This window comes from Schistocerca americana, chromosome 1, assembly GCF_021461395.2.
Source record: "Schistocerca americana isolate TAMUIC-IGC-003095 chromosome 1, iqSchAmer2.1, whole genome shotgun sequence".
Lineage (NCBI taxonomy): Eukaryota > Metazoa > Arthropoda > Insecta > Orthoptera > Acrididae > Schistocerca > Schistocerca americana.
The window spans coordinates 335,683,411-335,709,885 of NC_060119.1; the positions used below are offsets into that span (position 1 = coordinate 335,683,411).

At 43.8% G+C, this 26,475-nt stretch overlaps 1 non-coding gene and 1 pseudogene across 1 annotated transcript; one reads left to right on the forward strand and one right to left on the reverse strand.

Annotated features, from left to right (window-relative positions):
- Positions 1-311: 311 nt before the first annotated feature.
- LOC124560851 lies at positions 312-429 on the reverse strand (annotated as a pseudogene).
- A 22,842-nt stretch (positions 430-23,271) lies between these two features.
- Trnas-cga lies at positions 23,272-23,346 on the forward strand. Its single transcript has one exon. It is a non-coding gene; the product is annotated as a tRNA-Ser (tRNA).
- The last annotated feature ends 3,129 nt before the right edge of the window (positions 23,347-26,475 follow it).

The following is a 26,475-nucleotide window of genomic DNA, read 5'->3' on the forward strand; positions in this document are numbered from 1 at the left end:
TAAAACAAGTACAATGGAATATAGTTGAATTAAATGAGGTGGTGCTGAGGGAATCAAGTTAGGAAATGAAATACCAAAAGTAGTGGATCAAGTGTACTGTTATAAAACTAAACTCCACCCGAACAGGCCCAACGATAGCGAGCAGCCGCCATGTCATCCTCAGCCCACAGGCGTCACTGGATGCAAATATGAGGGGAGGGGGGGAGGGATTTGCATGTGGTCAGCACACCGCTCTCACTGCCGTATGTCACTTTACTAGACCGGAGCCGCTACTTCTCAGTTTGCCTCACAACGGCTGAGTGCTCCCCGCTTGCCAACAGCGCTCGGTATACCGGATGGTCCCCCATCCAAGTGCTGGCTGAGCCCTACAGCGCTTAACTTCGGTGATCTGACGAGAACCGTTGTTACCACTGTGGAAAGGCCATTGGCAAGCCTGCTATTACGGGAGCAAGAATTTCTGAAAAAAGTTATACTTGTTAATATATAGTACAATTTAAGTGTTTTGATGTTCATTCTGAAGATTGTTGTCTGAAATGTTTCCTTGTATGGAAATGATCCATGGACAATAAATGGTTCACATAAGAAGAGAATAGAAGTTTTTTTAAGTAGAGTTGAGAAGAATGCTAGTTATTAGAAGGGGAGAACGAATAACTAATGAGATACTGAAAAGGCTTGGAAAGAAAGAAATTTATTCCACAGCCTGAATAAAAGAAGGGATCGCTTGAGGGGACCATCATGAGGCCTCTGGAAATCGTAAGTTGGATGATGGAGGGAAGTGTATGTGTGTATGTGTATGCAGGGGGGGGGGGGGGGGGGAGGAGGGGTTGATAGGAAACCAAGGCTCGAATACAGTAAGAGCGTTCAGATGTGTATATCTTGCTGTAATCATGCAGAGATGAAGAGCTGCACTGTAGAGACTAGCACGAAGAGCTAAATAAAACGAGTATTCAGACTGACGACTATAACAGCAACAACAAAAATAATATTCCTAAATTCTCCCATTTATAAGCTATAGGAAGGAAATTTAAAGAATCCAACTGTAAAAACGGCCAGTCAACGATAGGGATGTGCCTTGCGGCAAAACGTTTTCATTTTAATAAGGAAATATCTAAAATTTCATAGAACTGTTTGTGGCAAAATGTTTGTTCCTGCCCAAAAATATGTTAAAAAAGAAAAATCCAGCGCGAAATCGAAAGTCGATGATTTACTGCACTCCCCATGAATATACCGCGAGGCGTCCAATAACTGCCGATTATCGAAATCCGGTAGCGGTGCACCCTGCAGAAGCTGACTATGTCATTCGGGGCCTAGTGGAGCTGCGCCAATTTCGTATCGTGTAATACGAAAACATGCCTTACGCGGTAATGCCAACACGCTCAGTTTTGACAGGGAACATAACGTCCATTGAAAAACACCTCCACGTTAATGATGTCAAATTTCCGACATGCTGTAAGCGTGTCGGAGCACGTCAGTAGCAGTAGCTCGCCAAACACTGACGTTCTCCGCTGAGAGCTGCCGCTGACTCTACACACAATGTAGGCGTAAACGAAATTCTCCATTCAAAAGCTCTACATGATGTATCTACTAGCGACATTTACTAATAAAATTTTATTCTTCTGTTAGAATGAGCCGCCACTTCTTATACAGGCAGCCAGAACCAAACTATTTGGTCTACGGTGAAGAACAAAGGGTAACAAAATTGCTCAGTCACCGTATCGTCTGTGATGCTTCTATGTTATACAGTACGATCACGTCAAACATGCAGTATCCGAATAATGGTTATGTTCGGTAACATCAATCAAATATTTCTATAATGAATTAACGACTGAACAGAAGTGAGCAAATGGAGAAAAGTCATGCACCAATATTCATAGCCTATGCAACATAAACTGAAGGTTACCAACACCAAGGGCACTTTTGAAAACAAATCAAGGAAATCTTACAGGAAATCTTATGAACCAGATGTCAGGGATGTCATTTGCTACTTCCAACACCAAGCTGGCTTCTCATGTGCACTTTAGCAGATCTCTTATCAACTTCTCTCCTATTGTAGCAACGGTTTTCCATGGTTTTAATTTATTGATTGTTTTTTTTTCTCGTACCTCCTTATTGGATACTTTTTCCGTGCACCAATTTTCTTTTAATTTACCTAGATCATACTTTAGTTTCTCCATTTCAGATTTTTGCCACTGAGGCCACAAAGGCTGTTAGACACAAATATAGTTTTTTTTAGGTTTCAATGACAGGTACACTGTTTTTGTTCTATTGATTCTTGTTGATTTCAAATTAGTTTTCTGCTTATTTGGCCATCTTTAGGAAACAACTGATAAGCGTCTGAAAAGGATACTCGTTCTTAGGTAACCAAACATTGTAGGCAAAGGTATAATCACATGCATAGAGTGTTGTGCATCAAACTCATTTCTTGTGTGATCTGAGGTTTTCCCGGCATGCAGAAATCTCAAAAATTTCTCGGGTATTCAGCCGGGTAGCGTCGTCCAAAAGGCGCGATATTTCGGCAAGCCAATTTCTTGCCATCTTCAGGCGTTCGTGGTGACTCTGGATCACAATTTAGGAATGATGAAGACTGACACCAAGAACGCCTGAAGATGGCAAGAAATCGGCTTGCCAAAATATCGCGCCTTTTGGACGACGCTATCTGGCTGAATACCCGAGAAATTTTCAAAACTCATTTCTTTATGTTGAAATTACGCTTTGCAAAGTGGACAATTTTAAATTCAATAAATAACTAAACTACACAATATTAAATTTTAAATGGATATAGTGGAATATTTTCTTTGCACACTATAACCACTGCAACGTGGTGACGTTGCAAGCAGAGGATGAAAAGATATAGAAACTGTATGAGGATTCTAGACGGGTTATTCAGTACGTAAAGGTAGATGAAAACCTAAAAGTCAAGTAGATATTGCAAAATTAGATACTGAATTGTATTGCGCGCTCAGTAGCACATATAGACTCTGATCACAATTTAGGAATGATGAAGACTGAAACTAGTCAGAAAGAATAAATGAGCAAATAAGTAGGACACGGAAGTACCAGGGAATGAAAAGAGACGCTTGAACTTCTCTGAGAATATGGATACTGCAATAACGAAAAGCTCGATAGGCAATTCAGGTGAAGTGGAAAAGAGATCTCTAAGGAGGGCAATCACAGAATTTGGAAAGAAAAACGCAGGTAAAAGAAGGGTAACGGGGAAGAAACCATGGATAACAGAAGAAACATTTCAGTTCATTGACGTAAGAAGGATGTACAAAACTGTGCAAGGAAATTCAGGAATATAGAAATGTAAGTCACATAGGAATGAAACAAACAGGAGGTGCAGGCAAGTGAAGCCGAATGGCTGCGTGAAGAATGAAGGAATCGAAAACTAACTGATTTTCGGAAGGACTGAAGTCAAAACTACCTTTGGTGAAATTAAGAGCAGAGTCGGTAACATTAAGTATACAGTGGGAATTCCACTGTTAAGTACAGAGGAATGATGACGTGACAGATGAAAAAAAAGGAGTCCGACAGAGAAGAGGCAGGGATCCTGTACTAGAGCCAGAATTTAAAATAGCTCTGCACGATTTAACATCAAATAAGGTAGAAGGGGTACAAATAATTCCATCGCAATTTCTAAAATCGTTGCGGGAAATAGCAGCAAAACAGCTCATCACACTTTCAGAAAAACACCATCCACATAATTCCAAAGATAGCAAGAAGTGACAACTGCGAGAACTATCGCATAATCAGCTTAAAAGCTCTTGCATCGAAGTGGCTGACAAGAACAATATGCTAAAGAGCTCAAAGGAAAATCAGTGTCCGTTAGATGACCATTAGTTTGGCTTTGGGAAAGGTAAAGACACTAGAAAGGCAGCTCTGACGTTGCTGTTGATAAGGGAAACAAGACTGAAGAAAAACCAAGTTCTTAGGATTTGTAGATCAGGAAAAAGCGTTCGACAATGTAAAATGCTACAAAATGTTCGAAATTCTTAGAAAAGTAGGATTAAGCAATAGCGAAAGACGGGTAATATGCAATATGTGCAGGAACCTAGAGGGGACTATAAGACTGGAAGACCAAGAAACAAGAGCACGCTTTAGAAGGTTGTAAGACAGGGATGTACTCGTTCTCCCCTACTGTTCAACTACTTAGTAGAAGCAATGACGAAAAAAAAGAAAAGTCAAGAGTGGTATTAGCATTCAATGTGAAAAGAGAGCAATGATATCATTCGCTGATAACATGGCTATCCTCTGTGGAGGTGAAGAAGAATTAAAATAGAACGAACCGTCTAATGAGTACAGGACATTGTTTGACAGTAGATCGAAGAAACACTGAAGTAATGAGGAGTAGTAGAAATGAGAACAGTGCGAAATTTATCATTCGACATGGTGATCACGAAATAAATAAACTTAAGGAATTCTGCTAACTAGGCAGCAAAATAACCCATAACGGACGGACTAAGAGGACATAAAAAGCAGACTAGCAATGGAAAAAACGGCATTTCTGGTTAAGATATTTCTGTTAGTGTCAGACATATGATTTAATATGAGGAGGAATTTCCTAAGAATGTGCATCTGGACAGGGACGGTAGAGAATCGAAGCTTTCGTGTTGTGACGTTACAGAGCAATGATGTAAACATGGTGGACTGATAAAGTAAGGAACGAGATCGTACTCCGTAGAATCGGCGACGAAAGGAATATATGGAAATCACTGACGAGAGGGACTTGGCCACACGACGTTTGTTGCGACACCAGGGTACTAGAAGATGCTGTGTGGAGTAAAAATTGTGGAGTGACAAAGAGGTTGGAATACATCCAGCAAATTGTTAAGTATGGAAGTCGCTAATGCTATTGTGAGGTGGTCGGCGCAGGAGAGAAATTCGTGGAGGGCCCTATCAATCCAGTCAGAAAATTGAAAAAATATATATATATATATATATATATATATATATATATATATATATATATATATATATATATATATAGTCATATCTTTCTTGCTACTATCGGCTTGAGTAAACATGTTGTATTGGCAGCAGCATATTTCGACTACTTTTACCTTCACTCTGTATGTTAAGCGAGTCACTAATAGTATTTTCGAATCAGGTGATCAGTTTTTTATTCTTTTTCCTAATTTTGACAGATATTCCGTCATTTCCATTCAACGGTACTTCGATTACTTAATTTTTTTCCTACAAGGGAACATATTTCAATTCTTTACATTAGACATCTTCTGAATTTTTCCCCTATTCTTACTACTTTTCATTGATTCATCTGTACGTACAGTACAATTTCCAAAATCACTGTATGTCACCCTAATGCATTTCGCTTGCCATACCCTTTCTTGTACCCAATGATATTGTACTTCGACCTCATTCTAGTTAACTACTTTTGTAATGTCCATAATTACTTTATTCGTTTTCAAGATGCATGAGTTATTCCAACAAGCTCTTCTTTTAAGATCGTTAATGCTTTTCCGGTCAATTGTGATCTGGTTTCACAGGAGTTCCCGTTAAGTTCACTTCCCTGCTACTACCTACCATTTTTCATCTATAATCTAGAGTATATCCTGATTTACACATGATTTTTTTAATCGTCTGACTTTTCTCCATGTAGGGTGATCTATTCCAATTGGATTATTTCACTTACCTTCTAAAAAAATTAATAACTGCCTTACTCAGAGCAGTGGTAAGTCATACGATGACCTTTCATTCGGGTTACTTATCAGTTTTCGGTGACCTCCACAATTGTTTTTTCCTGTGTGAGCCGTCAGCTTTAGGTTTCGACGTTATTTATGTACACATGTGAATATTCTTTACAGTCCAATATGTGGAATGCAATCTGTTTTACAATGATGTGAACCAACTGATTTCTTGTTTTCTTGTTATACCTTCTTCTCTTGTTATTCGATGAAGTGTCAAGAACATCTAATTGAAATCATTCAGTAATGTTCGTCTCACTTCTCCCCCAACAACAGTGTTCTCCAGAATCTTCTTTTTATCTCAGCCAATGTTTCAAATCACCAACTGCTATAATTTTTTTCTATAAATGACATAACATCATTTTACGAGTCCGCAATCGTCATCCCTAATCTTCATCGTTATTTACATTTTTAATTTTTTATTTTTTTGGAACTATATAACTAAACGAGTTTCAGCCATAGCCACATCAGAATCTCTGAGGTAAAGAGAACAAATGAGAAGTAGTAATTCTAACAGAAACACAACGCTACATCATATAGGACAAGACGAACACACACACACACGCACACACACACACACACACACACACACACACACACACACAAACCTAGGGTGGTCCATTGATAGTGACCGAGACAAATATCTCCTGAAATAAGCATCAAACGAAAAAACTACAAAGAACGAAACTCGTCGAGCTTGAAGGGGGAAACCAGATGGTGCTATGGTTGGCCCACTAGATGGCGCTGACATAGGTCAAACGGATATCAACTGCGTTTTTTAAAAATAGGAACCCCCATTTTTATTACATATTCGTGTAGTACGTAAAGAGATATGAATGTTTTAGTTGGACCACTTATTTCGCTTTGTGATAGATGGCGCTGTAATAGTCACAAACGTATAACTTCGTGGTATCACATAATATTCCGCCAGTGCGGACGGTATTTGCTTCGTGATACATTACCCGTGTTAAAATGGACCGTTTATCAATTGATGTTGATGCATTGATGTATGGCTATCGTGTTGATGTATTCCTATTGTGATCAAAATGTCCAACGGGTCTGTGCTATGTATTCTGCTCGGTATCCTGGACGACATCATCCAAGTGTCCGGACCGTTCGCCGGATAGTTACGTTATTTAAGGAAACAGGAAGTGTTCAGTCACATATCAAACGTCAACCACGACCTACAACAAATGATGATGCCCAAGTAGGTGTTTTAACTGCTGTCGCGGCTAATCCGCACATCAGTAGCAGAAAAATAGCGCCAGAATCGGGAATCTCAAAAACGTCAGTGTTGAGAATGCTACACAACATCGATTGCACCCGTACCATTTTTCTATGCACCAGGAATTGCATGGCGACGACTTTAAACGTCGTGTACAGTTCTGCCACTGGGCACAAGAGAAATTACGGGACGATGACAGATGTTTTGTACGCGTTCTATTTAGCGACGAAGCGCCATTCACCAAGAGCGGTAACGTAAACCGGCATAATATACACTATTGGGCAACGGAAAATCCACGATATCTGCGACAAGTGGAACATCAGCGACCTCAGCGGGTTAGTGTATGGTGCGGCATTATGGGAGGAAGGATAATTGGCCCCCATTTTACCGATGGCAATCTAAAAGGTGCAATGTATGCTGATTTCCTACGTAATATTCTACCGATGTTACTACAAGATGTTTCACTGCATGACAGAATGGCGGTGTACTTCCAACATGATGGATGTCCGGCACATAGCTCGCGTGCGGTTGAAGCGGTATTGAATAGCATATTTCATGACAGGTGGATTGGTCGTCGAAGCACCATACCATGGCCCGCACGTTCACCGGATCTGAGGTCCCCGGATTTCTTTCTGTGGGGAAAGTTGAAGGATATTTGCCATCGTGATCCACCGACAACGCGGACAACATGCGTCAGCGCATTGTCAGTGCATGTGCGAACATTACGGAAGACGAACTACTCGCTGTTGAGAGGAATGTTGTTACACGTGTTGACGAATGCATTGAGGTTGACGGACATCATTTTGAGCATTTATTGCATTAATGTGGTATTGACAGGTAACAGCAAGCGTTCTCAAAAATGATAAGTTCACAAAGGTACATGTATCACATTGGAACAACCGAAATAAAATGTTCAAACGTACCTAAGTTCTGTATTTTGATTTAAAAAACCTGCCTTTTACCTACTGTTCGTCTAAAATTGTTTGACATATGTTTGTGACTATTACAGCGCCATTTATCACAAAGCAAGAAAAGTGGTCGAACTAAAACATTCATATTTCTTTACGTACTACACGAATATGTAATAAAAAAATGGGGGTTCCTATTTAAAAAAAAGCAGTTGATATCCGTTTGACCTATGACAGCGCCATCTAGCGGGCCAACCATAGCGCCATCTGGTTTACCGCTTCAAGGTAGACAAGTTTCGTTCATTGCAGTTTTTTCGTTCGACGGGCGTCGTTCTGTAGAGTGAAATTTGATACTTACTGCCGCCGTATCAATCAACATTGTGACGGCTGTTCTGTCGGACATGTCAGACAAAACAAACATGGCACGTATTTATACAGTATATCGCAAGAATAGTTTAGAAGCTTGTATGTTATACAGATAGACTTTAGTGTACTTAATTAAGTGATTATTATTGTCATCCCATTTTTTATGTCAGTTAATGCTAATTTTTGCACCTGTATAAACAATTTTGCAGCACTAGCCCAAAAGGGTGTTCCTAATTTATTTACACCTTCTCGAAATAATGTTGGCAGAACGATGTTCTTTTTTTACTCTTGGGCAGCTTTTAGCTCGTGTTTCGTTTGGTTTTTGTTCAGTACCTAATCAGTGACTGGAAGGAAAAGTACACTACCCTGCCAAACTGGAAGAGCTAGATAAAGTAATAGAACTTATTATCTATTCAGTGGAAATGAATGTTGCCAGATATTTCCTAGTCAAACACAGAAACTTAGACATCACGTGGCGTGAGCTGTGCGGCTATTGCACCAAATGGATCCGGTCCCACAACACGAAGCACTCGAAGAAACGGAAAAGGACAGTTGGTATCAACCAGCGAACAGCGACGGTGCATAATGGTGGATTTTTTCATGAGAACATAGCCCGGGCACAATATATGGCCGGCCGGGGTGGCCGAGCGGTTCTAGGCCCTTCAGTCGGGGGCCGTGCGACTGCTACGGTCCCAGGTTAGAATCCTGCCTCGGGCATGGATGCGTGTGATGTCCTTAGGTTAGTTAGGTTTAAGTAGTTCTAAGTTCTAGGGGACTGATGTTAAGTCCCGTAGTGCTCAGAGCCATATGAACCATTTGAACAATATATGGATGACCTCACATGGGGAAGAATCTGCGGAAAACTGGGAGAAGGACGAAGTGTGACGGGTGTATCTCAGGAATTTGGTATGGCTCACAGCTTTGTTTCACGTGCATTGGGAGCGCTCCGAAGCAGAGCCACTGTTGCCCAAAGGAGAGGAGGTGATCAATTGCAGTCAACTGTAGCAGGAGATACCCGCTGTACTGTGCAAAAGGAAAGAGGAGATCCACGCCAAAGAATGGTGCGATTGGAACCACATATAACAGGAACGCAAGGCACCTAATCTCTAACTCCACAGACGCATGGAGACTGCATTGGTGTGGTCTCTTCCCGACGATCAGTACGTTGAGTTCTGTTGACAGCCGCACATCGGCGGCTCCGTTTGCGATGTTGCCAAGAACATAGGGACTGGACTAACGAGGAGCGCTGTCTCGTGCTCTTCTAAAATGAGAGCAGATTCAGTCTGAATAATGGTTCTGGACATACCTTCATGTGGTGAGAGGTGGGAACACATAGTGCACACAGGAACATTGTCGAACATGATAGTTTTGTTGGTCCAGGTGTTATGGTGTGCGGAGGAATAACGTTACATGGGTATACTGAACTCCAAATATTTGAACACGTTGCACTCACTGGTCAGCGTTGTGGTGGCACTGTGCTCCTTGACCACGTGTTCATTGGCATGGTAGAATTTGATGCCGCCCTCGTTCTTATGGATGACAATGCGACACGTCGACAGGTGGAACAGCTCGTAGAGCGAGAGGATATTCGGCAAATGGAAAGAGCTGCTATTTCCCCCGACTTAAATTCCATCGTGCACGATCGGATGCTTTGGAGAGACCTATTGGAGAAGGTCCACAAGCATCAACGACCAGCAAGCAGTCGTCAACCACGGTGGTGGAGGAATGAAACGCCCTACCACAACAACTCCTTACCATCCCTGTGCCAAGCATGAGACACGTTGCGAAGCATGCTTTGCTGTCTCTAGTGATCAGACATTCTGTTAAGGACGACATCGAGCCTTTCCTAATGTTAAGCAATCGTCATAATTTGCGTTGACCTCACTGTAATGAAAGTATCATTTCAGTTCGCCACATTGCGTATTAATATCAGTCACATTCTCCACTATACACTACCAGTTCTTTCTTTGTATGGTCCAAGTTTCACCACGCTTTGTTACCTGGCAGTGACAGTTATTGGTAAGTTAATTTCGGACTTAAGTTTTGCGCACTAGGGCATGTTTTAGGTTATATGTAGAGACCGTGGTTGAAGGTTCGATAACTGCTCACATTGCTTGAGTGACTGTACACGTACGAAGATATTTGCTCCCACGTTTACGATAAATCATCGTACAGTGATAGCGTAGTTGTGTCAAGCGTCTCGCTATTCTAGTAACGGCGAACCACTTTACTTTTCTGTCTACTTTCACACTTTTTGTATGTTGTGTTCCGTCGTATATAAAGGAAGCAACGCGCTCAGCCAAGTCTAGTGCGAAAGCACATCAATTGTCATCAACAAGAATGAAGCCGCAGGACTGTTCTGGGCTACTCAATTTGCAGTTTAAACGGACACCTCTTATCTTCTATGTCGTTGATAGTCTATGTACACCTATCGCTAACATTTCTAGAAGCGTCATTCGTATGATTAACACAGGGTATTAACCCTGTTCCCATTGTTGAAGTGTTTTATTTGGAGGAAATTTATCCTTTGAAACGGACCAGAGCAATATGTGTTTCCTTTTTTTCACACGGAGAAGTTCTTGTTGCTGGGATTGTAGAGTGAATCCGTAATGTAACTTGAACTTTCGCCGCGTAGATGCTAGGGCGTGGTATAGGGTATCAGCTGGAATTTGCAAATTAGTGTGAAGATTGAGGGTCTCTTCGTAGGAATGACGCAGCACGTCACCCTGGATGGAGAGTCATCGATAAATGTGGAAGTAATTTCGCCCTAGGGAACTGCATCGGATCCCTTGCTGTTCGTTTTGTACATTAATGACCTTGTGACCAATGCTAACAGAAATCTCAGACTTTTCGCAGATGACGCACCTATCTACAGTGTAGTACAGTCTGGTCGAAGCTGCTCAAATAGTCAATCAGACCTTTGTAAGGTTCCAAATGGTGCTAAGATTGACAGCTTGCTTTAAATGTTCATAAATGTAAAACTGAACACTTCATCAAACTAAAAACATAGTACCCTATGAGTATAACATTAGAGAGTTACAGATCGAATCGGTAAACTCATAGAAATGCTTAGTAGGGAAATGAAGTGGAGCGATGACAAAGGCCCAGTCACCGGTAAAGCAGGTAGCAGACTTCGGTTTATCGATAGAATACTAGAGAAATTCGAACAGTCTAACAAAGGAGACTGCTTACAAATTACTCATGTGACCCATCTTAAAATGTTGCTCAGGTGTGTGGGACCCGTACCAAACAGGACTAGCATAGGATATTGAACGTATACAGCGAATGACAGCACGAATGGACACAGGTTTGTTGGAACCACAGGAGAATGTCACAAAGATGATGAAAGAATTGAACTGGCACACTCTTGAAGAAAGAGGTACACTGACCCTAGAAACTCAGCCACCAAAGTTTCCAGAACTCGCTTTAAATGATGGCTCTAGGAATGTACTACAAGCCCGTAAATATTGTCCCCCTAGGGCTCTTGAGAACAAGATTAGATCAATTTTACCACGCAGAGAGGCATTTAAGCAATAATTCTTTCCGCTCTTCATACATGAATGGAACGGGAATGAGCCCTAATAACTGGAATAGTTACTCAGTATTAACAAAGCAAGCAGTGGGCTTGGGCCTGTACAGTGAATGTTGTCACATACGATCATGAAACGTTCTAACTTTTGAGGGTACTGTACTCTCTTAGCTTTCACGGTTGGTCATAAAACGTGTCTTTCATTTTATTAAAGCATTCAATTCTTGGTAGAACAGATTCATGTCAATGAAACAGAGTACAGATTATGAAAAACTGTAATATTAATACAGGAACTATGACATCTGTCGTTCAATTCATTTCTGAGCACTTTCATAATACTGGCGGAGTTGTTCAGGAAGATGTTTGATGTTCAAATGTGTGTGAAATCTTATGGGACTTAACTGCTAAGGTCATCAGTCCCTAAGCTTACACACTACTTAACCTAAATTATCCTAAGGACAAACACACACACACACCCATGCCCGAGGGAGGACTCGAACCTCCGCCGGGACCAGCCGCACTATCCAAGAGTGTTTGATGTCTGGACCTCACAGTGCCTCATACTCTAGGTCCAGGACAGTCCTTAAGGAGACTCAGTGATCATGAAAAGCTGAAGTGCATTTCTAAAGAGAAAAGAAAGTAAAACAAAAGGTAAGATTTCTCTAACGTTATCATTAATATGACCATATGACCAATGAAAATTGACTTTTGTAAAAATCAAGTGACAGTCTTACAACAAATCAGTTATTACAGTAATATGGTATAGTATTAATAAGCGCTCATACCATCGGGTAAGAGAACGGAGAGTACCCTCGAATGTGCGAAGGTTCATGACTGTAAGCGACCACATTCGTTGCATTTTGGCACGTCCACGGTTTGCTCGGTTAACGTTAAGTAGATATTTCAGGAAAGCATTAAATCCTGTTAGTGATCTGATACGACCAGGGAACTACCAGTGAGCAGCAACAGAACTTTCAAGCATGCTCAAAATTCGGATAACCGTTCGACCTATTCGTGTAGGCATTTTCCTGATGAACTTACAAAGGCGGGTGGATATAAGCATGCAAACACTACAAACACAACATATTACTATGTCTAATACGGAACAGGACACTCGTTGTCATTCAAAACTACTTCCAGTCGTCTCCGAGTGGATAAATACATATCCTGTACGGTTTCCAAGGGAACCTTACACTATCAGTTCTCCAAAACAATGGCCAGTTCAGGTAACGATGGTGGGGGAGGACAGCGATCATTCACCCTGCTCTTAAAAGAAGACTACAGAGTCTCAATAATATTGATATCTGGCGACTGTGGTGGCTAGGGAGATGCGAAACTTTATCCTTGTTCTTCCATAACTAGTTCTGGACCATACGAGCAGTGTGAACAGCGGCCTTGTCGTTTCGGGACGCAGCATCACCAATTGGGTACAAACGTTGTACCGTGGGATGTATATGATCAGCTAAAATGATCCATAACGCTTGGCAGCACTTCGACCTTGCAAAGTAGCCACGGTGCCCTTGGAATATCGTAACACTGGTGCAAAAATCATCGACGAATCCTCGCCACGTTCCATTCTTAGGACGTAAGCTCGGACAGAAGTTGGGAACAGTTTGACACAAGTCTCATCCGACCAAATGACATTCTTTCCGGTGGTCCATAGTCCACGTTTTATGACCTTGGCATCACGTTTCCCTGTTACGGGCTTTTGCATCGCTGATGAGTGCTTTTGGAATTCTAGCTCGCCCTGAAATTCCCTGCTTAAGGAGCTGCCAGACAGTTCTCGCGATTTCGAACATTCACTTCTGCAGTGACTTTTGCAGCTGCCGTTCTCTGATTCTTTGGCACAGTCTTCATCAATGACCATCCGTTGCGATCCTTCAGTACACACTATAGTCCGTACGAGGACTTAGCTGATTAAGGTTTTCAGTTTTCCTTGTATGCGGTATAAATATTTGACACAGTGCCTCTTGAATCGCCGTCCACAGCTCCTGGTCTAGTGGCTAGCGTTGCTGCCTCTGGATCACGGGGTTCCGGGTTCGATTCCCAGTCAGGTCGGGGATTTCCTCTGTCCGGGTACTTGGTGTTTGTGTTATCCTTATCATCTGATCATCACTTGAGAAAGTGGTGAGACTGTACAATGAAACGATTGGGACTTTGTAGGGTGCATCTAACCGTGCAGTTGAACGCCCCACAAACCAAATATCATCATCATCATCATCATCATCATCATCATCATCATCGTGAATCACCAAACACTTCGGCTCCGTGATTGCGGAAGAACTCACAGTACGAGCAACAAAATCTTGCTCACGTTCGAATTCACTTAGCTCTGACATAATGGACTCACAACTACAGACTAAGAATTATTGAACTATACGAAATAACATCGTCATAACTTCAGAACGGTTTGCGTCATGACCTTCAAACTGCACTGTTGGCACGATGGGAATTAGTATGTGCTATATTGCTTGGTTTAGCGACGAAGCCCACTTTCATTTGGATGGGTTCGTCAATAAGCCAAACTCGCGCATTTTCATTACTGATAATCCGCATTTCGCGGTCGAGAAGTCTCTTCACCATCAACGATTGACTGTGTGGTGTGCAATGTCCAATCACGGAATATTCAGTGCGATATTCCTTGATGGCACGGTGACTACCGAAAGGTATGTGTAGATTTTGGGAGACGATTTCATCCCCATTATCGAAAGTGACCCTGATTTCGACAAGATGTGTTTCACGTCACGCAAGACGGAACTCCACCCCATCGAAGCAGGGAAGCAGGAGAGTGTTTGATGTCCTAGAGGAGCACTTTGGGGCAGCATTCTGGCTCTGGGGTACCCAGAGGCCATAGGTGTGGGCTTCTATTGGCCACCATATTCTCCTGATCTGAAGGCATGTGACTCTTTTATGTAGAGCTACATTAAAGACGAGGCGTACAGCATTAACACCAAAACCATTGCTGAGCTGAAAGTAACCAGTCAGGAGGTCATCAGTAGAATCGATGTCCTGACACTTCAGCGGGTCATGTAGAATTTCGCTATTCGGCCGAGCCACATCATCGCCAATGATGGAAGGCTTATCGAACATGTCATAACTTAAATTCGAATACTTTAAGTAACGTTGATTTGTTGAATAAAGTGTGTTCACGCAGTGGTTTGTAACTAATTTACTTTTTTTTTCGTATAGTTAAATAATCCTCACTCTGTAGGCAGAACACTGCTCTGATCACAACCAATAGAACGTATTGAGAACATGACGCAGCTGCTGCTGGTAGTCAGCTGCAAAAACGTAAACTGCAAACTTCACTAGCGTCTGCATTTATGTTCAAGCACGCATTTCTCACTGGGTTTATATATTTTTATCCACGTCTGCATATTGACATTCGGTGTGTTGTAAGTACAAAGTTTAGGTTTTTATGTTGGTAACGCCACGCAGTGCTCTGTATTAAAATCGCTGACTGCGCTGTGTGCAGTCTGTGGCTGGTTGGACTCATTGTTGGAATATTCGCTTGTGTAGTGTTGGGCAGTAGGATGTGAACAGGGCGTAGCGTTGGGCAGTTAGAGGTGAGCCGCCAGCAGTGGTGGACGTGGGGAGAGAGATGCCAGAGTTTTGAGCGGACGATGTGGACGTGTGTCCGTCAGAATCTTTTATTTGCTAATTATGCCTATCAGTAGTTAGTGCCTTCAGTACTTAGAATCTTTTATTCAGCTGGCAGTATTGGAGCACGCTGTATTGCAGTAGTTCGAGTAACGAAGATTTTGTGAGGTACATGATATATGAAAGGTAGCCTATATGTTATTGTTAGGCAGAGCCATTCTTTTGTAGGGATTATTGAAAGTAGGATTACGTTGCGCTAAAAATATTGTGTGTCAGTTTAGTGATGATCAGAATGAGTAAAGAGAGAAATGTCTGAGTACGTTCAGTTTGGCTCAGCTGTTTGAAAATCAAATAACGTAAGAGTTTTTCCGGCACTGTCATTCATAATTTTTCTAAGGGGACGTTTCAGTGTATCTGTGTTCTCAAGACATTTATACCTTGAGCATTTCCGAGTACTCTCACCTTATTGGTATGCTACTACATTCGCATCTTATTATATATACAGTACTAAATGTTGCTGATTTGCCTACTTCTTTCTTCCAAGTTTAGAACGTTTTAAAAAAATCCATTCACAGGTTATTGAATCCATAATTTGTTGAGAAACAGAAATATCATCTCGTATGATTTTATACCTCTATGAAAAAGTATTACGTTGTGCAGCTGGTTACAGGCCTTTCTCAGTTTTAAAGAAAGTAATTAGTCGCGTTCAGGAACAAATTAAGATTGCATGTGTTTTAGAATTGAACGTCCAATTCATCAAACCATTACACAACATCTGGTGTACCTAGCAGGAAATCTTCTGTGATGTGATAAATTAGAATCCGACAGTCGCTGACAAAGTGACGTACAGTCGGGCGTGGAGGGCTTCGCAGTCACATTCTAGACAGGGTACCTAGTCCTACTTGCGGAGTGCACCTTTGCGCCTGCCATGTCCCGTTTGAATTCGACTCAATACAGTCCAGGTCTTGCGTGTTACGTGAGATCTACTTAGGAGCTTACCGCCTGAATAGGGGTTGTGCAGGCGCACACGTGTTACTGCGTCCCGCCTACCTTACCACTGTTCAAGATGCTTAAAACGTATGGCAACCTTGTCAGAAACATGATTCAGAGCAATATGTCGTGACAGCAGTCTTTTAAGATTTAAGGGTGTCAGGTCTATATTCTTGGATAGATTATCATTCCTGGAGATGTTGGAGAATTTTCTCATAAGAACAGTAATTCTGCGCAAATCTGGTGGCATAATAAATTTTAACATTCGAAGCCAATGAATTTGGGTTGATCTGATAAAAAATGGCTCTGAGCACTATGGGACTTAACTACTGTCGTCATCTGTCCCCTAGAACTTAGAACTACTTGACGTAACTAACCGAAGGACATCACACACCTCCATGCCCGAGGCAGGATTCGAACCTGCGACCGTAGCGGTCGCGCGGTTCCAAACTGTAGCGGGTTGAGCTGATAGTGCTAGGTATTTTTCCCGTGATGGTTTTCAGTTGGTCGTGGAGAAATTTTGTGTGATGGCTATTGATCCAGGCAGATACACATTATTCAGTACGAAATCATAGAGTGCTGAGGATTCGCAGGTACTTCCACATAAATTGTCATACATGTTGTTGGAAGTTTTCGGTTTTTAAGCGAGGTTCGGAGGGTGTTGCTTGAAGGACCGGAGTACGGCCTTTGTGAATACTCGTCGGGCAATAGCAGCTACATTAATAGTTAGCTTTGTGGGGCTAAGCTGCAGTCATCGGAAACTGACGTCAAATTCTATTGGGCTCCATCAGTAGTCGGCTGACCAAGGAAAATCAATACAGGACACTCTCCGCCCTGCTTCTATTCACACGACCAAACGAGGTGGAGCCCTGGCCGGCAACCTGTATTGCATTCGGGACGACGCCTGTTCCAATTAGCGTCTGGACATTCAGATTCAGAAACTGAATCGCTTAAGGCAAATGGCGGTAGGGTTCCTTTGAAGGTCACGCCCGCCGATTTCCTATTCCATCCTTCGGTAATCTGAGCTGTGCTTCGTCTGAAATGACTTGTTGCCGACGAGATGTTACGCTGAAATCTTCCTTTTGTTCACACGACTTCGCACTTCATTAGATTCATTCAAATTTATATTGCTTTATGATACTATTTAACATACGTATTTGGTAATTCAAGAGATGATACTGAAGTGCTTGAGGGTGTCGAGTACAATTGTAAAATTAAAATCTGCTGGTGCCTAACATTCAGAACAGTGCGTGCTTGCTTACTCCAAGGAATTTACTGCGCAAAGTGGGGGAGCCGTTTTTGCCAACTGTCGTGATTTTATCCATTGTCTCTTGAACTCATGTTCAATGGACGCTGCGTACTATCACAGTCGACACAGTTTGAATACTCAAAGCGGTTCTGACGAAAAGAGAAGTAAAGTTTTTGAAAGAAGAGTGCTGAAAGTTTAGGTGGGTAGAATGCGTAACTAATAATTTACTGGGCAGAATTGAGGAGAAATGAAATTTGTGACACATCTTGACTAAAATGAGCCATCGGATGATAGGAACGCATTCTGAGACATGATGGTGTCGTCGATTTAGTGCTGGAGGGAATTGTGTGGGGTGAAAGTTAAACAAGGTGACCAAGAGATGAGTACAGTAAGCAGGCTGAGGTGGATGTCGGTTTCAGTAATTATTCGGAGACGAAGAGGCTTACTCAGGATAGAGTAGCGAGAAGAGATGCATCAAGTCACTCTTCGAACTAAGGACGACCACAACAACAACGACAATATACACTCCTGGAAATGGAAAAAAGAACACATTGACACCGGTTTGTCAGACCCACCATACTTGCTCCGGACACTGCGAGAGGGCTGTACAAGCAATGATCACACGCACGGCACAGCGGACACACCAGGAACCACGGTGTTGGCCGTCGAATGGCGCTAGCTGCGCAGCATTTGTGCACCGCCGCCGTCAGTGTCAGCCAGTTTGCCGTGGCATACGGAGCTCCATCGCAGTCTTTAACACTGGTAGCATGCCGCGACAGCGTGGACGTGAACCGTATGTGCAGTTGACGGACTTTGAGCGAGGGCGTATAGTGGGCATGCGGGAGGCCGGGTGGACGTACCGCCGATTTGCGCAACACGTGGGGCGTGAGGTCTCCACAGTACATCGATGTTGTCGCCAGTGGTCGGCGGAAGGTGCACGTGCCCGTCGACCTGGGACCGGACCGCAGCGACGCACGGATGCACGCCAAGACCGTAGGATCCTACGCAGTGCCGTAGGGGACCACACCGTCACTTCCCAGCAAATTAGGGACACTGTTGCTCCTGGGGTATCGGCGAGGACCATTCGCAACCGTCTCCATGAAGCTGGGCTACGGTCCCGCACACTGTTAGGCCGTCTTCCGCTCACGCCCCAACATCGTGCAGCCCGCCTCCAGTGGTGTCGCGACAGGCGTGAATGGAGGGACGAATGGAGACGTATCGTCTTCAGCGATGAGAGTCGCTTCTGCCTTGGTGCCAATGATGGTCGTATGCGTATTTGGCGCCGTGCAGGTGAGCGCCACAATCAGGACTGCATACGACCGAGGCACACAGGGCCAACACCCGGCATCATGGTGTGGGGAGCGATCTCCTACACTGGCCGTACACCACTGGTGATCGTCGAGGGGACACTGAATAGTGCACGGTACATCCAAACCGTCATCGAACCCATCGTTCTACCATTCCTAGACCGGCAAGGGAACTTGCTGTTCCAACAGGACAATGCACGTCCGCATGTATCCCGTGCCACCCAACGTGCTCTAGAAGGTGTAAGTCAACTACCCTGGCCAGCAAGATCTCCGGATCTGTCCCCCATTGAGCATGTTTGGGACTGGATGAAGCGTCGTCTCACGCGGTCTGCACGTCCAGCACGAACGCTGGTCCAACTGAGGCGCCAGGTGGAAATGGCATGGCAAGCCGTTCCACAGGACTACATCCAGCATCTCTACGATCGTCTCCATGGGAGAATAGCAGCCTGCATTGCTGCGAAAGGTGGATATACACTGTACTAGTGCCGACATTGTGCATGCTCTGTTGCCTGTGTCTATGTGCCTGTGGTTCTGTCAGTGTGATCATGTGATGTATCTGACCCCAGGAATGTGTCAATAAAGTTTCCCCTTCCTGGGACAATGAATTCACGGTGTTCTTATTTCAATTTCCAGGAGTGTATTTATGGTAAAACAATTGTAAATATATCCAGATGGTTCAAATGGCTCTGAGCACTATGGGACTCAACTGCTGAGGTCATTAGTCCCCTAGAACTTAGAACTAGTTAAACCTAACTAACGTAAGGACATCACAAACATCCATGCCCGAGGCAGGATTCGAACCTGCGACCGTACCGGTCTTGCGGTTCCAGACTGCAGCGCCTTTAACCGCACGGCCACTTCGGCCGGCTATCCAGATGGTTTCTGTTGTGTATTACCACAGTGTTTTCGGAAATTCACGATACAAACGAGTAGGGCGTGTAGATGGGTGTGAGTACATAACGTTTCGAAAAGGAATCTATGTCCGGTAACGTATTCATTTTACGGCTGTTTCAATACAGATATTTAACTCATGCACTTTTGCTTGCGGAATTGAATTACGAGTGAAGCAGCACAATTATTATGTAACAATACGAAAAGAAACATAACGAAACACCCATTTATCACTTACGAACATTTGTTTGTACAACCTCTTAAACGTTATGTGTTTACATTATTAAAAAAGAATACCAGCATGATATACGTAGAGAACGTAAGATCCTAAGGATTAATGTGTCCTTTGCACATGTGGCAGTTACTGTTCCGAGCGTTGTCGTAAGGAGCAAACCAGACCCTTGGAAGCCAGTCGTATAGCAGCAATATTATGAAACACCATGCATGTGGTCTGTCTCAGAGTTAACTGTGAGACAGATTCATCCGTAAGAATCGGTGCTGGATTAAATGTCCACATCAGATTGAATTAACACTGTAGAAAATTTTCGGTCCTTGCAGTGAGAATTAAGGAAAGGTGTTCACAATTATTTTATGAAAAAGCATTGATCACCCAGAAGAGTTCGCTAACTAATTTAACCAAAATAATGATTTGTGTAACTCTGACTTTATTCCAAAAGTTTATACGTGCAAAATACGAAAAAAACATGATATGACATTGTTTATGCGCAGTTAAACATTGACAAAACTGAAATTGAGATACTATAATTAACAGCTGGTAAAGTTGAATGGTGGGAGAGGGTGTGTGCTAAACATCATCGGCCTTTCCTAATGAAGCTACCACAGTCTGTCAAAGCATCAATAACAGCGATCGTTAGGTTTGAAAGAGAAGCCGAAGCTGTCCTTGCAACCGTGGCTGTACTGCTGAACACAGGAAGATTGATCGTGAAAGATGTCAAGTCTTTAAGTTCTGGTTGCCCTAACGTAGCGGTGCTGCAGGTTATTCTCATCATACCCGACGATATAACGTGATCAGACCGCTGATGCGTAATAGGTTTCCATCAAATGTATGTATGAGTCTTCTGCTCTGAACTCGAACTTTGTGCTCCAGCAGTCTCCACAGCCAAGGAAAGCTGCTTTCCACATATGGTCTTTCTGCGTGCCCGAAGCAAATTCAGACATTGAGTTACCTAGAGCCAAAAGCCCAGAGTCTAAGTTAAGCGACCAAGAGCCAAACGATAAGTCTACCGGTTTTAGAAGTTAGATTGAACTCTCTATGCGTTTGGCCCCAAAAGAAATTCGTCAATCAATCCCTAAAAAGCGACTTTTTCTCCACCTATGGCGTGATTGTTTCGCTCTTAAAAATCTTACGCCAGACAACGACAAAACATGAAATCCAACCAGCTCGTTTCGCCACCCCTCTGTTAGCAAATAAGTCAACTTAATCGTTATGCCTTACTGATGTCGCACTGCACCGTCCAAGCAATTGTCTTTTTTTAGTTGTTTGAGAGTGACTGCCTCTAGGCTGCGAGTGCCACTGCTCTGTTTCCTGCCCTCTGTTTTCTTATGGACAACACGTAAGGCCCCCTCTGCTTTTACTTGAGAAGACCTCGTCAATTCTCAGAATACCTTCTCCTTTATCTGCGGGGTTCCACTCGCTTGCGTTCCTCCGTGAATGGTTGGACTCCAGCACGCCACTGCTTGAAATTTATCCCAAAGAAATGACCGTGACAGCATGCATTAAGTTAGCTGTAGTACAGTAAATAAAAGAAAATGTAATCTCCCATAACATTCACTTTATTGCTTTATCCAGTACGAAAAATGTGTTTGAATGTCTGCATAAGTTTAATTACGTTGAATCAGACATATCTATCAAATTGGATAAAAAGTGACCAGTCAGATATGTTGACGCTTTTCAGTAGGTGCACAGAGACCGTGCAGTTTCGTTAAAACCGCATCCTGTTGCCTTGGAAATTCGTAGTAAGTTGTATCAAAAACACAAAAACTCTGACAGCACACCGAGTAAAACAATTACTTTACCGGGAGAGATCTTATATACTTTGTAACACACAGTATTCATCCCACAATTATGTACGCAGGTCCATAACCGTTTAGATACAGCACACGATACTCGAATTTATGCGTTTACTCTGAATTCCTTTTCTGTGTAAGGTGTTAAAAGGGGGAAAGATCAATATTCCGAGACCCTAAAAGTATAGTTTGTGCATATCTAATACACGAAAGTGCAATGCTTTTAGAAGCAAAATAGCTCTAAAAGGACACATTAAACTTTTCATTAAGAAAATTTCAGGTCACTCTTCCACGTGGGACGTTTATCTGCTGAAAATTTTCGCTGTATCGCATTTACCGTAGTAATACATTCCTGAAACTTCCTGGCAGATTAAAACTGTGTGCCCGACCGAGACTCGAACTCGGGACCTTTGCCTTTCGCGGGCAAGTGCTCTACCAACTGAGCTACCGAAGCACGACTCACGCCCGGTACTCACAGCTTTACTTCTGCCAGTACCTCGTCTCCTACCTTCCAAACGTTACAGAAGCTCTCCTGCGAACCTTGCAGAACTAGCACTCCTGAAAGAAAGGATATTGCGGAGACATGGCTTAGCCACAGCCTGGGGGATGTTTCCAGAATGAGATTTTCACTCTGCAGCGGAGTGTGCGCTGATATGAAACTTCCTGGCAGATTAAAACTGTGTGCCCGACCGAGACTCGAACTCGGGACCTTTGCCTTTCGCGGGCAAGTGCTCTACCAACTGAGCTACCGAAGCACGACTCACGCCCGGTACTCACAGCTTTACTTCTGCCAGTACCTCGTCTCCTACCTTCCAAACGTTACAGAAGCTCTCCTGCGAACCTTGCAGAACTAGCACTCCTGAAAGAAAGGATATTGCGGAGACATGGCTTAGCCACAGCCTGGGGGATGTTTCCAGAATGAGATTTTCACTCTGCAGCGGAGTGTGCGCTGATATGAAACTTCCTGGCAGATTAAAACTGTGTGCCCGACCGAGACTCGAACTCGGGACCTTTGCCTTTCGCGGGCAAGTGCTCTACCAACTGAGCTACCGAAGCACGACTCACGCCCGGTACTCACAGCTTTACTTCTGCCAGTACCTTGTCTCCTACCTTCCAAACTTTACAGAAGCTCTCCTGCGAACCTTGCAGAACTAGCACTCCTGAAAGAAAGGATATTGCGGAGACATGGCTTAGCCACAGCCACAGCCCGCGAAAGGCAAAGGTCCCGAGTTCGAGTCTCGGTCGGGCACACAGTTTTAATCTGCCAGGAAGTTTCATATCAGCGCACACTCCGCTGCAGAGCGAATATCTCATTCTGGAAACATCCCCCAGGCTGTGGCTAAGCCATGTCTCCGCAATATCCTTTCTTTCAGGAGTGCTAGTTCTGCAAGGTTCGCAGGAGAGCTTCTGTAAAGTTTGGAAGGTAGGAGACGAGGTACTGGCAGAAGTAAAGCTGTGAGTACCGCGCGTGAGTCGTGCTTCGATAGCTCAGTTGGTAGAGCACTTGCCCGCGAAAGGCAAAGGTCCCGAGTTCGAGTCTCGGTCGGGCACACAGTTTTAATCTGCCAGGAAGTTTCATATCAGCGCACACTCCGCTGCAGAGTGAAAATCTCATTCTTAATACATTCCTATTTCTTGATGACAATTGCTAATTACCCAAGGGTATTACTGCTCTTACTACACTGTCCATTTGCATTAATGTGAGCACCTGTCAAAAGCGTCTATAAAAACCTTTTGCAACGTGGACCACTGCGAGACGTGGGGGAAGTGTGTCAATGAGATTCTGGATGCTACCGATAAGGGTGTGGAGCCGCGCCATCTCCCATACTTCGGCCATCTACACTAGCTTTCTCCGCTGAGGATTCATGGCGCGAACAGGCCGATCAAGGTGGAGCCAAACGTTCACAACTGGGTTTAAATCCGAGGCGTTTATGGCCCGCAGAGTACGATAAACTCATCCCGAGGGTTTACGACACAAGCGCGTATACTGGAATCTGTGTGACACGTTGCATTGTCTTGCTGATAGGTGCCATCGTGTCAAGGAAAAACAAACTGCATGTAGGAGTGGATGTGGCACCCAAGGATAGGTGATTAATTCAATTGACGCTTTGTGCCTTTCAGAATGATGAGATCACGAAATTACGAGAGAGCACATTCCGGGAAGAGATGGGCAACATATTACTACCGCCCACATATATCTCGCGTAATGATCACAACGAAAAGATCCGAGAAATTAGAGTAAATATGGAGACTTACAAGCAGTCGTTCTTCCCACGCACAATTCGTGAATGGAACAGGGAAGGGGGGATCAGATAGTGGTACAATAAGTACCCTCCGCCACACACCGTAAGGTGGCTCGCGGAGTATAGATGTAGATGTAGATCACCCAGGGTATCCTACAGAAATAGTCCCCAGACCATAACGCTCTCTCCTCCGGCCTGGACGCTTCTGACATTCCAAAGGCCATGTGTCGGATGGAGAATAATAAAATGTGATTCATCTGAAAAGGACACCTGTCGCCACTCAGTGGAAGTATAGTTGCCGTATAAGCGTGTAAATTTCAGCCTTCGTCGCAGGTGAATAACAGTCAGCACGGGTGCATGAACCAGGCACCTGCTGTGGGAACTCAAACGCAGTAACGTTCGCTGAACGGTCTTTGAGGAGACATTGTTGACAGCTCGATGTTTCATATGCGCAGTCAGTTGCTCAACAGTTGCACGTACTAGGGCCAATCCAAAAGAAAGGCACACTATTTTTTTTTAAATCCATCTTTTATTCTACGTGTTTGAAAGTTTTACAGTGTATAGATACATTCTTTAGGAACAATATTTTCATTTCTCCACATAATTCCCATCCCTCTCAACTGCCTTACGCCATCTTGGAACGAGCGCCTGTGTACCCGCACGGTAAAATTCTGGACCAACCTGTTGGAGCCACTAGTTGGCAGCGTGCACAAGGGAGTCATCATCTTCAAATCCTGTTCCACGAAGAGAGTTTTTCAGTTTCCCAAAGAGGTGACAGTCACATGGAGCCTGGTCAGGACTGTCAGGCGGGTGTTTCAGTGTTGTCCATCCCAGTTTTGTGATCGCTTCCATGGTTTTTTGACTGACACATGCCCGTGCATTGTCATGCAACAGCAAAACATCCTACTTTTGCCGATGTGGTCGAACACGACTCAGTCGAGATTGAAGTTTCTTCAACGTCGTCACATATGCATCAGAATTTATGGTGGTTCCACTTAGCATGATGTCCAAAAGCAAGAGTCCTACGGAATCTAAAAACACCGCAACTGTAACTTTTACAGCAGAAGGTGTGGTTTTGAATGGTTTTTTTCTTGGGAGAATTTACATGATGCCACTCTACTGATTGCCTCTTCGTCTCTGGTGAAAAATGATGGAGCCATGTTTCATCACCTGTCACAATTCATCCAAGAAATTCATCTCCACCATTCCCGTACTGTTCCAAAAGTTCGCTGAATACCGTTTTTCTTGTTTCTTTGTGAGCCACTGTCAACATCATGGGAACCCACCTGGCACAAACCTTTTTTAACGCCAACACTTTCAGTATTCTGCAAACACTTCCTTCCCCTGTCCCAACGTAGCGTGACAATTCGTTCATTGTGATGCGTCTGTCAGCAGTCACCAATTCGTTAACTCCCTGCACATTGTCTGGAGTGTGTGCAGTACGAGGCCGGCCGAAGTGGCCGTGCGGTTAAAGGCGCTGCAGTCTGGAACCGCAAGACCGCTACGGTTGCAGGTTCGAATCCTGCCTCGGGCATGGATGTTTGCTATGTCCTTAGGTTAGTTAGGTTTAACTAGTTCTAGGGGACTAATGACCTCAGCAGTTGAGTCCCATAGTGCTCAGAGCCATTTTTTTTTTTTTTTTTTTTTTTTTGCAGTACGAGGCAGTCTGCTTTCGGCTGCGGTGGGGCGAGGACGTCCGCTGCGCCTCGCCGTGCGCGACCGTGAGCGCTTGCTTGTGTTTACCTTCTCGCGGCGCGAGTTGTATTTGTTCCAAGTTCAGTCCGATTATGGCACACACATGGCGCCACGATACGATCAAGATTACTTTCCAACCAGATCACGCGCGTCCTCGAGCCTATGAAATAGAACAGTTCATACGCGACGATCTACGTTTAGATCCGGCGACTGTCGTCGGAATACATTTTTCTATAACGGCGAGCGTGGTTTATGTTAAAATGACCAGTGCAGAGGTCTGCGCGACAGTGGTTTCTAAATACTCGAACTCTCTCCGATTCAAACATTCTGACGGGCATATCGGTGCAGTGACGGTGGATCATGCAGGCATGGGCCTAAGGACTGTAAGAGTTTTTGAGCTCCCCTTCGAGGTCCCAGAGGAAGTTGTCAAGGACGCCTTCCGACCATATGGCAATGTTATCAACCACGTTGCAGAAAAGTGGCAAACTTTCTCGACGTATAAGGTCTACAATGGTGTGCGCCAAATTAAACTTGAGATCAAGAAACATGTGCCGTCCTATTTGAACATCGGTGGCTGTCGAGCAATCATCATGTACGATGGTCAACCGCGTACCTGTTCCGGATGCGGGCAGGAAGGCCATGTTCGATCGAGCTGCTTACAACGTAGAATTACGCAGATACCAGTGGGAGACTCCGTTTCCCCGACGGGGACGACAATCCTGCCCCTCACGTACGCTCAGAC